Here is a 12942-nt window from a genome sequence, read left to right on the forward strand (position 1 = left end):
TACACTTGTATAGTAATGGAAACCCTTGGATTCTCATAGATACCCCAGAATTTTATCAATTTAATCGATACCGCTATGCGTAGATACCGTTGTATCCTCACTCAGATTATTGTATGTTCATAGATACTTTTGTGTACTTATTATTCTTCACTTTCTCTCTGCCGCTATTATTTCGCACCTTTTTATCAACTGAACACCTGGAAAAGGTTACTTTATTATCAAAGGAAAATTTATGCATGGGATTGCTTTTGTTGACCAAAGAAACTCAGCAGATTCTTCGCCTGCCATTTTTGTGCCATATCTCCGGGTTACAATGCAATAAATAAACAATGAAAACCGAAAGAATGCGAAATATATTTATTTATTGTTTTTTCAGAGGGCACGGTAACGAATCTTGCAATCTGATTGGTTCTTTACCCGGTCAATATTTTCCTATCTCTGCCCACGGGCCACGGTAACGCTTTTGTGAGTTGCCGAGTACATCACAACTTTCGTTGTCATTTTTTATAAATATACCTCGTTTTCCGGCTGGTTAAGCAAACACGTCGGTCACTACCTCAAGCCGATAAATAACTTATGAATCCTCCCTTTTCTCTCTATCAAATCACTTTGGTTGACAGAAAAATATTGGTTTCAGAATGAATTTGTATAAACAATAGTGTCATTACGTTGGTTGACAAGCGGCCTAAAAACCGTCTGCAATTAATTTTAATCGTTCACAAAAAGTACCCAGAAAGTTGAAACGTGAGGTATTTGGTTACAGTTAAACTGAACGATGGAACTTTCATTCATTTAATATCTGAATTTTCTCGAGCAATTTGTTCATAGTAAAAAAAAAGCGAGCGAAGTTTTAATTTAAGTTCTACAATAAATATACGCTCCTGGTGAGTCTTTCCAATTCCGTTCAATTTGGACATTTGTACCTTAAATTGCACAACAGAAATTGAAGGAATCGAGAAAAGGCTGCATTAAATTCCCTTGTGTCTCGTTGGAGTGTGCCGTTCGAATTTAGTTTTTGTGAAGGAAAGATCAGAGTTAAACACGCCATTACAGCAAACAAACGAACAAACTCCCACAACTTCAAAATAAAAAATTGAATTTACTCACAATTACTTTCCTCGCCGTTTACTTAATGAACAGAGGTAAATCTTCGTACATGAATGAATGGTCGATGAGAGTAAATAATACTTTCCGTTAGATCATTAACTGATTTTTAAGAAAACATTGTCGTGACAGTCCTTGCCAAACTAGTTCTGTTGCTTTTCAAATGTTCCTACGATTTTTTTTTCTTGCGCGCTCTCTAATTGACAGGTGTCAGATTGTGACAGATACTTGTAAAAATAATGTTTCAAAGTTTGTTTGGAAGCCTTTTAAATTACCTTTATCGTTACGGAAATGAAAATGTTTAGCTGAGGAATCTCTCTTAAATTTGCATCACCTCTATTTTAACTACCATTTACTCACTCAAAAATTGTTCAATTTATGGAAGATCTTGCCGTATTTACGGCCATAAGTCATTCGGGTTCTATCGGAAAGAATTTCGTCAAGTTTAAAAACAATAAATATGTTATTTGCCGGCTAAGGGTCGGTCCGTATGGTGAAAAACTGTGACCTCGGTCTTGAAAATGCTGCCCTCGGCCTACGGCCTCGGGCAGTATTTTCAAGACCTCGGTCACAGTTTTTCACCATACGGACCTCCCAGCCGGCAAATAACATATATATACGACAAAAATTTGCGTGCATAAAACCGTTGAAATGTATTTCAGATACACAAATATACAGATCTATATGCAGTTTAGAATGCACGGCAAAATTATTAACGGGAGGATGTGACCTTCAAGTAAAACTACTGGATAATTTTAAAGAGAAATAAAATGCAAAGTAATTGGCAGCCAGAGGAGAAAATTATTCATCAGATGTAGGGAATCATTGAAATGCTTGAAACTGACTTATCAAATGTGACATATTGAGCACCTTCGATCCAATGAGTGTGGATTGTCCAGACGAGTTGTCATTAGAATTTGTCCCATTTTCAGCTCAAACAGTGTTACAATGCAAGGTGAACTTAGCGAAATGAAAACCTGACTCATTTTCTGTCAACAAACTGTACTCTAACAGGTCTGTCAGGAATGGTGACCCCTCTCATGAACGGCTCCACATTCTCTGCCTCCGTGGGTAAGAGATATCAAACTGCTTCACTCGACAATACGTCGACTGAGGTACATATGTGTTCCGAATCCAAATGGAAGAGAAGCGAAGGCTTCCGCTGCTTCGATCGAAGCAGAATCTTTGTTTCGCAATCATCTTTCCGGTTTGAACGCTTCGGCATCTTCAAAAATACTCTCATTTCGCCCCATTTGGTAAACAAGGAACTCCACTTGACCAGTGCCCCCAGGGATATGGTAGCCCCCTAATATTATGTCTTCTTTCGGTCTTTGCGGGATTGGCGGAGGGTCTCTCGTAACCAGGCCTTCCCCCAAAGAATTACGAAAAGAGATGGTTAAAATTATTTTCAAAGCGGGACACTTAAGGCTAAAGGTTGTGGTAGGTACTGTCTGTGAAAACAACTGATTCACTTCCATTAATTTGCCTCATCATAGACTATGGAAATCGGAGCATCGGTTTTTCAAACTGCTTCAAACCTCGCCCTGTTATGAGTGATGTGTTTAATTACTTGGCGAAGAGAATTCTTCTGGTATGTCAGGAAAAATTGAAAGCATTTCATAAACGGCAGAGTCGGTTTAACGTTTTTAACCCCACCTAGACCTACCAAACATTGACTAAATTCGACGCATTAACTGGTATTTCAACCGACACTGGACGTGATGATTTCTTAATATTCGAGCTGCCTTCTCTGAAGATTAAATTCCGACGTCCTCCGAGTTAGCAAAGGGGCCATCCACTAACGCACCAACCTCACGCAAAATTCCAACCGTTATGTGAAATATGTGAATTCCGAATGTCCTTTACAAAAGCTTACATGAAATTCATTTTGTTCCTTCCGCTGAAGGAAAGATAAGGAGAGACGGATTTTTGTTATCCTTCTTTTGAAGCGCCATCTGATGTACGTAAATGTATTTCGGTTTTGTACGTCTAACTTTTTACCCGATGACGGATGTGAGCACGAGAAAATGAAACAATTCACTTTGGTTGCAGGTAACATCCGGTCTCAGTATACATTGTTTCGCAAGAAGCGTTGGATTTTTAACCCAAAATTACAATCAAGACTTGTTACAGTTGAATTGGAGCTTCTGTCTTCAAACGGTAGCTATTTGTGCACGATGACTATCTCTCCATGAGCTGTTCATTTTCTAGTTACTGCGATTTACGTCATCGAAGACAAAGTTGGTAAATAAGAGGAACGGCTGGGTTGATAAGTGTTGTACCCTTAAAATAAAATATCTTCGCTATTGCTATCTTCGTTTATCTCTTAAGGGTGTCTAAATAAGACGGAACTGTTATAAAAAATTACGTGATATCACGATTGAGAGGATGTCGTTTGGCTTCATGTAAGTGATGATCAACGAATGAGACCTCTTTTAGGGAGGGGAGGGAAAGGAGAATGATGAGCCTAGACCACTCTAACAAAGAGGAATTATCCTAAGAATGTACAACATCGGTCATCTATTTTAGTTCATAGATTTTCTTTATTTGGGCAAGCGATTTAAATTTGAAAAGTAGTGCGCCGAGCGATCAGCCGAATTATCAAAAGTTAAAAAATCTATGACCCTAATAAATCACCTAACGCATCTTTGTATGTCTTTAGTGCACATTGCTCGAAACACTTTTCAAAGGATTGGAAAAAGTTCTTTTCCCCTTTGAATCGTTCACTTAATACAGCTATCGAGACCAAGATTGATTTTTTTTAACTTACTTTAGTTTGTAGAACCGATTGTTGTTGTTTTTCTTTTTAACAGCAGTGATTTCGAGCGACTGTAAAATACAGAAATCAAGCATTTTAAGTATTTGTCAGTGTCCAATCAGTAACGAGTTTATGAGAAATACAAAAGCCATGAATTCTGTTAAGGGCTGCTTATTATTGTGATAAAAAGTAATGCTCAATGATTGGACAGCAAGTGAGGGATTTATTGTGCATGTATTTTCAAGGGTACAATCGAATAAGATGATCAAGTTCTTTTGCGTTGTGACTTGCTTGAGGTTGTTTTTCTTCTTCAATAAAGTTTTTGTAAATGAATAAGTAATATGAACAAATAAATGAATGAATGAATAAATGAGAAATATGATGATCAAGCAGCGGCAAATTCCTGTATTTTAAACCTAGTTCAGCCTCCACATATCCTATCTGACCACTATCGTTCAACTGTTGCCAAAACTGTTGAGAAACCGCTTTAATTTTCCATTAATCTTCTCCCTTCTCCTCTTACCCTACCCCATCTTAATGAATGTTCTTTTCTTTCTTACATCGTGAAATCCTAGCAAGTCGATCTCGATGCTACGGAATGAGACAGCGCGACGAGACTTTCAGCCATTTTAACAGTACACGCCACGCCATTTGAGACGTGCTTATTGATGTAATGTGACGCCCAAACATGTTATTTAGGTCAACAGGAAATAAATATTTGCCAGTCTTAAGAAACGAACCTGCACGCCATTTACAAAAGTTCTACGTCTCACAAGGGTGTTGAACCTGTTTAGCGCGTTATGTTTAGGTAAACCTGAGTTTTGCAAGCTTCCCGAAGTTTCCAGCAAAATTCCAAACTTTGTAAGCATTTCAAAAGCCCTTTACTAACAGTTAAAAACCCAAATTTGTGTCGACAATTAGCATACCTAACATGTAAGAATATTGTCTCTAGGTTCAATTGGTTCTCTTCAAAAGTGCAGTTGTTAATTATTTTTTGGGGAGGCGATTAAAATTTGTATTTGATAGTCTAAGTACACTGCATGTCATGTGGGGTTCCTTAGCAATCGTTTGCGAAGGACACAAATTGTTGGAATTGGAAATTTTTATCTAGGTAATAAGGAATGTAACTGTACCACATTCAAATGCCCGGCAAAGACAGATGAAAGATGAACGTTCCGACCGCTATAAGATTAACGGGTGTTTTAATCTTTCTTCTCGTTGTTTCGTGTTTGTACCGTTTTACAATAAGGCGTCTGGCGCCGCTTTACACCAGACAACAAGACGGGGAATTCTGTTCGAACAAAGGAGATCAGTCGAATTCAGTGAAGTATCAAGAATCAAAATGTGGGGAAACAAGTGTTACAGACATCTTCAAACCCACGGATCGCGACAAGATAGTTGCTATGCAGTCCAATGATGGCTAAGAAACGACAACTTTGAATTTCTCATGATCTTATAAAGACCAGCCAAGGCACGGCGATTAAAGAAGTTGACGACCTTCTTTACTAAACAAATATGTAAGTCCGAGAATTTTGAGTCTTCTTGTCCGGGAACAACTCCTCTAATAATCTTAGGCCAGTTCATGAAAATATCTGCGTGATCATCGTTCTATTTGCTAATCGTAAGATATTTCAAGCAAACCTTTATTGCTTGGGATTTACTATCAATGGCACGAGAAAAGAACTTATTTGTCAATAATTATGAACAGAAAATCTCGATTTACACGAGTACCACTGGCAAAAAGAAAATAACAATTCATGATCAGAATTTCTGTAATATGGGGGAGTGAACGTAGCAACCTTGCAATTTACATGGTATTCTAAGAAGATTCTATTTTTGTCGATGTCTTCATCGCAGATCTTCTTAATCGCAACTGAGTGAGCTGCTCAAAAATCCGTGTAAAAAACTTTGAAACCAGGGCTACATCAACTTACATGACTTTGAAAAATTCGCTTTATTCAAGGTTAACTAAGGAATTGGCGATGACGTAATAAACCGTGCTAGAGGAGATGTTGACGTTGGTGCCTCTTGCTCATTATCAGTGAATCGGAAGAGGGTCACTAATAGAAATGAAATATGAGTATTCATATTTGAGTGTATGATAAATATGCGAAAGGGTGCCATCCGCATAGATTTATAGTTTTAAATCGTATATAAAACGTCATAATTGAGTAGAGAGGATGTCTGACTGCATTAACTTGCCTCAGGACAAGGCTTACGTCCGGAGAGAGGTCTGGGTTCGAGACCTGGTCGGACCATAGTAATACTAGGGCAGGACAAAGCCGTTTCCCTTGAAATTGAGGATCGGCAGATAAGACCAAGTCGCGCGAAGGTACCAAAAGTGATTTCCCCACCCGGCTCCGCTTGCAGTACAGATCCTCTCCAGAGCAACTAGCGGTTAGATGGGGAAGAAGCTTACTTAAAAGCTTACGTGGGCTTCATCCTAATACTGTTGCAACTGGCTTTTTTACCTCAGATCAAGCTAGGCTTCCAAAAGGGTCTATCTCAATCGGGATACAGCGGGAAAAAAACCGTGAAAGTTTTGAAACCTCGCGGCTAAACTCAACGGGAACTTTCAGCCGAAGCGAAATTGCCCACTTCATGTCGGTGATGGATACACGGACGTGCAATACATTAGGATTTTACCATGGTAGCTCCTTAGGGAATAGGTAGGCCTTGCACGCACGCTTATGTCATATTATAATAAAGTTCGGATATAACGCGTGCTGTCATTGGTTGAAAGAGCGTGGTCAGTGAGAGTATAGAGCATAGAGCTAAGCTAAAGCTGTCACGCCATCTGCCTAATTGTACTATGTTTGACCTTTTCCGGGACTTCTCTCTGGCTTTTTTTCGCTAATTGAAAGTGGAATTTCGGAACAAGCGAGCCGGCAAATAGCAACAGAAGAACCAAACAAAGGTTTTTAAAAAGGCCAGGCGCCGTAATTTACGTTACTATAACGTGAGCAGGGACGAAAATCCTCAAGGAGAAAACGAAATGGACAGTCCGAGTTTCAGAGGTATTCATGCTTAGTTAGTTGAGTAGTTGGCAAGCTTATGTACGGTAATAAAAATCAAAGACAGCTAACACTCGTATAGTAAGTAAAGTTTCGTGATCAAAAACAAAACAGAACAAAACAGGAATGATGAAAAATATAACCAAACTGGCATAACTGTTATAATTCATACTAATCATGCCGGAGTCAGAGCGACTGCGATCACGCTGAGGTCCATCGCGGCTAGCTCATTACGGCGATCTTTGGTCATCGCGGTGAAGCAAGCCTCAGGAACTACATCGGCCGTCCTTCGAGTGAAAAAATAAGAGCTCGCTCTGATATCCTTTCCGATGCGTTGAGTGGAAGGCCACATCAGTCACTGCAGCCGAGTGTCACGGTGCTGTCATCTCGAGCGATCTCTATATTCTGGTGAATTCGGCTGTCATTCATTCATGAAACACTCGCCTCGAACTGTTTGTTTTTTACTTGTCATGTGAAAAAACTTACGTGTTTTTATGAGCCACAATTCGACCGAGTTACACTTAACATTTCACTTTCAGATTCTGTATTAGAGACGAAAAAACTTCAGGCAGAAGTGTTAAATCCGACCTGCCGAACTATTCAAGTTTTTAAACTATTGCAGAATGTGAACTTCGATGGTTTTCGAACTTTGATGGTTTGACATTCTTGACAGCTTTAGTCTTGTCCGGCCAATCAGATTATTCGAACCATTCTAACAGGGATTCTGATTGGCTTATTGTAGCGTGCTTTATGAGAGTTTATATAATAAGCTCAGTTATGCACGCATTCTGATTGGTTCTCACTTATGATCTATTGGAGGACAGACGTATAGATGACGTCATCATTAAAACTTTTTTCCGTATATTTTAATTCTTTATTATATAAAACAAATAGATTCCAAGTTGCCTTGCGTCTGTTCAGTAATAGATCACAGATGACGTCAAAATGTGGTAAGAACATCAGTGACACACTCGGCTGCGCCTCGAGTGCCACTTTTTTGTTCTTAACCACATTTTGACGTCATCTGTGATCTATTACTGAACAGACGCACGGCAACTTGGAATCTATTTGTTAAATAGAGAATGGCAACGACACTGTTGTTCGCTTTGGAAATGAAATTCGTTTTGAAAATTGAAAGTAATGCTCGGGAGTTTGCACTTAGGAAGCGGCTAGAGCATATGCTTGGCATATCTACGAGTAAGAGAGGCATCTTGACCTCACGATTTGCGTTTTCAGAGGGAATGAAAGGTTTTATCTACTCGGCATATTCTGATGTCAAGCACCATTAAAATAAAAATGGATTCTTTCCTTCCCACACATCCCTCCTCTAACTAGTGCCGTCTTAATCTTGTATTTTTCCTTTTAATATAATGAAAGAGAAAGATGGAAAAGGGACGAAATCAATCACGAACGTAAGTATCGTACCGTACTTTGGTTAAAATGCTTTCGAAATGCGAAATGTGTTCGGGGAACCTGTGGGGTAACTTTACTAGACAAGCTTCAAAAATTGATCACACATGCTTCCATGGTTATCAATCTATGACAGTGCGGTAATCTTGCTAAACAGTATACTGATAATTTTAACCAATTAAATATTGTAAATAGATAGATTAGGACGCTATTTTTTTTACTGATGATTTTTTACCGAGTTTAAACACAGTTACTACTAGTACTACTGGCAAGCGACCCACATTTTGAAATCTCACTCTCACGTTTCTCATAGCACATGTTTTTCCAAGCACGTTCTCCAAAGTCGTGTGTAAGACGCAGAAATGGCCAACTTATTACGTCATAGCTTAAATACTATAAACACGAAACTAGCCTGGTGTAATATTTGAAGCTTAGACAAATCACACCCCGAATCAACGACTTCGAAGGAAAGTACCGATATACAGTATGGTAAAATATCAGGTTGAAAGGAATGGCGGCGATACCCGTTGGGTGAAGGCATTTTTCTCATTTACGAGTGAAAAAAAATTGGACACTGGCGACAGTAAAGTGACAGAAATGCGATTTGCTGAAGAAGGAAATTACGTTCCGCCACCATCTAAGTTCAGAGCTACCAGACGGATGGCGATTTGTTCTGTTATTGAAGAGGAAAACACAGGCAATGGGATGGCTCTTGCAGACTTCCGAAGATATCTAGTTGTGTGTCACACTTTGAAAAAAGTAGGACTGTTGTAAAAGACAATTTACTGAAAATGAACTGAATTCAGTTAAAAGGTTGAACCTAAGTTAGCTTTGCTATATTACAGCGGTTTACAGGCACATGAACTCAGTTGTAAGTACAGCATGATTTTTTTAATGTTGCGCAATACTCAAATGTGTTACTCTATCTGCCTTTACTCTTTCTAACAGAGGCCGTCCTGACTGTGTTGTAAAAGCGGTATATACTTTCGTTTTTCAAGCTACTATTTTCCCTATTTCTTCACTAAATTGTGCATGTTCAAATGTAAAATAAGCGGAATAGCTGTGACAAATTAATTACATTCAATTTTGAATCCCTAGGTCGATGCTGATAAAAGCTCGTTTAGACAAGACCTTGAAAACTAAGAAAAAAAATCCTCCCTCTTTCAACCCTTCTTAACCATTTATCCTTTTCCTGACTGCTCGTCCTTCCATTTTCAACATGGTCTTGCTTTAAATACTTCAACTTCCATGATCTGTTAATTAGAAATTCTAGTCTGCGAACTGTTACAGATTCCCTTGTACATAGTCAAGATGATTTTATGCTTAATAAAAAAAAACCACAACCCCAAATGATGTCAACTGATGTGTTTCATCACTATTTCCCCACCACCCTGTTGAAGTCCTAAATGTAATAACTGTCCTAAATGTAATAAAGTCCTAAATGTAATAACATTTGGTCCTAAATGTAATAAAGTCCTAAATGTAATAACATTTAGTCCTAAATGTAATAAGCCTCTTATGCAATCGTTTAACTCCTGCAGTGCATTGTTGTTATGGCGGACATCCACATTGATATGTTAGTGACAGCTGTTGCTCCAAAAAAACCGCTGACCAGTATACATGTCACATTATGGGCCCGCTGATATCAATCCGCGTCTTTTTACTTGCTAGACATAAGAAATATCAGCAGTCGAAGTATGGTCCTTACAGCGGTTTATTGATCGAGTTGAAGAAAATCATTTCCAGCCCAAAGTGGGCTAGTGCTTGGCTGGAAGCTCAATAGGATGGAATCGATTGGTACGTAACCATTAAGACTTTTTGGAAAAGAAATTTACTACAATTGATGATGAACTAGCATGCTATTGTTGATGTTATCGTTCGTGTTAAAGTCTTTAGAAGTGATGCACCATTTTAGAGCAGTTTGAATGATTTCGCTGTGTCACATGTTAATCCAAAAGAAAATTATTATTATCAGTAGCGTTATTGAAATTTTGCACATCAATGTTATTCAGTGTCAATTGATTCTAATGAAGCATTTGAGTTCATTTTTAAGAATGACTATCCTGATTTATTCAATTTTGAACCTGGGGTGTTTCATTTCCAGCCCTCTATGGCTTTACTCCACCTCAGTAATCAGTTCATGTACCATATGAGTATAAGTGGAAACTGTTGAGCTTTCTTTTTTCATTCATCTATTTATCTATTCATTTTCTCCCCTCACGGCGGGGAGAAGAGGTGAAGACAAAAAATGAAATATAAACTTGAGATCAACTTTAAAATGTATGTTTTCCTAATATTTCGGTTCGGGAACTGATGAACCCGTCATAAGGGGCTAAAGGAAAAAAAATGAATGGTTCATTAGACCGCCAACTGACCATCATGTGTTGAATGGTGTAGCTCAATGGTTCAATTTGACTCTTGCGTGGAAAAAAGGCAACATGTCGAGACCTGTGATCGTGAAATGGGATAACATATCATTGGTCAGTCGATATCTTGTTCTGCAAGTCACATTATCATATAGCTAGCAGCGCACGCGGGAAAGATGAAGTGAATCCTGTGTTCTGATTGGCTACCTGAGCGGGCATGATGGGCCTACCCTCGCCCGTTCGGGATCCCCCGTATTGATCCCACGCAAGAAAACTTACAAAGTTCGTAACTTTTGGACAATGTTTTCACATATACATAGAAAAAATAAACGACCCTCTTGGGTTTATTGTGCTGCAAACACAGTTGGCTTTCACTATCGACTCTCGAAATAAACAGGCCATTCTTGATTCTTATCAAAGCGAAATCTTTTGCTATACATTGAATCCTTTAATGATTAAGCCAAGAGAATATAAACTCTCTTGTATGGTCAAGATTACTGGATATTAGCCTTGGTTTTTTTTCTACTTTTTTATGGACCGTGACTTCGTCTCAGTCCATAAAAACGCAAAAAAAAAAAAAAGAACTCGGCCAATATGTAGCCATTCTGACCTCACGTTCGGTCACTAACGCATATGAATATATTTTATGCAAACCCGTACAAATCTGGCAAGGGAAGACAGTACAAAAAATGCCCTTCTGAGCCCAAAATTTGTCTAACGTATAAGTCGGTGGACTTCTTTTTCCTTGTAACTTGGTTCATCAAGTGTTAACTTCAGCACTGAGGACAGAAGTATTTCGTCAAAATCTGTTACACTTAAGAGTCTGAGCCAATGATATAGAGAGAGCTATTAGTCAACGCTCTCGTTGCTTCTGCGTCCGTCAATTTGATGCCAAAAGCACATCAGTATTAGAATAAGGTTAATATCAGTGAGCCCGCAATATCCCATAAATATTGGTCAGAGGATTCTTTGGTGCAACAGCTGTCACTTTAACATCTCAATGTTAGCGCAGTTAAACGATTGCATAGGAGGCTTATTACATTTAGGACCGAACGTTATTACATTTAGGGATTTATTACATTTAGGACCAAATGTTATTACATTTAGGACTTAATTACATTTAGGAGAGTTATTACATTTAGGACTTCAACACACCCTTCGGTTAAATAACGTACTAAAATTGTCAAAAAGAAGTTAAATTAATGTTTCCTCGGAACCGAAGATCAGCCCTCGGAAATGAATGAACATAGAGCCAGCGTCAAAACTTATTCGGAACCTGTTTTCTCCAAACAATTTATATCTTGATCTGAATTTACGGACCAAACACCTTTAGACACCCATTTCCATTCAATTCTGTCGTATTCCCTTGAGTGAAATGGTCACCTTTTCCCCTTCCTATCTTCCTATCTTCCTATCTTCATTTATTTCGCTAACCAAGTAATAGAATTTTTTGGAAGGGTTTTAAAGGCGACAACGGTTAGCGGGATAACGTCCGATCTAAGTCCACGATAATTTTTGAGCCCCAAAGAGCACAAGATTTTTTCACACTTCGAAACTATAGATAGCACGAGCCACCTTGTTTGTTTGATTTTTATTTTATTTGGCCAAACGAATTCTAGACCAATTAGGACTAAAAAAATTATCTCGAGAAACCTTTGGAGTGAAACGGTACCGCCAAGAACTTGCCGCCGGCCAACTAAGATATTAATTTTAACAATTAAATTTTTCTGCTAAGCTAACTTCAGCACAAGAAAAAAAAAATACACCATTTCTTTGAGACTTGGGGCATATATTTTTAAAACATCATTCACAAGCAATTTGGCCAAAACGTAAAGTCCTTTTTAATGGGACACTAATCGTGTGAAACGGAAATTTGCCGCCACTTAGCGTAGCTCCTAAACGAATGGAACATTGAATTGTCTAAAATATGACCTGTGATCGGTCCCAGTCTCACAACTTTAAAGGGCCTTCTCGTCCATTCCATTAAGTGACTACTAAAACTTTGCAATGGAAGAGTCCTGGGAACGAGAATAACAGTCAGTCAGTTGTCAATCGTAGACCTTAGTCTTTCAATGTCACTGAAGTAACAGGGGAAAATAATAATGCTCCTTCAAACTCTTTACGAAAAGTGGTTAAACGCGGGGATAAGGCGCCAAGAACGTGGCAAACACTGTTGCGTCAATCTCCAAACGCATCTTCCCCTTTCTCCCCTCCCCTACTATCAATATTGTCACCATCGTTTGTTTTCTCTTTGGGAATTTTTCGCACGATAGTTAGAGATGAATGAGGA

This window comes from Pocillopora damicornis, chromosome 8, assembly GCF_964200805.1.
Source record: "Pocillopora damicornis chromosome 8, jaPocDami1.2, whole genome shotgun sequence".
NCBI lineage: Eukaryota > Metazoa > Cnidaria > Anthozoa > Scleractinia > Pocilloporidae > Pocillopora > Pocillopora damicornis.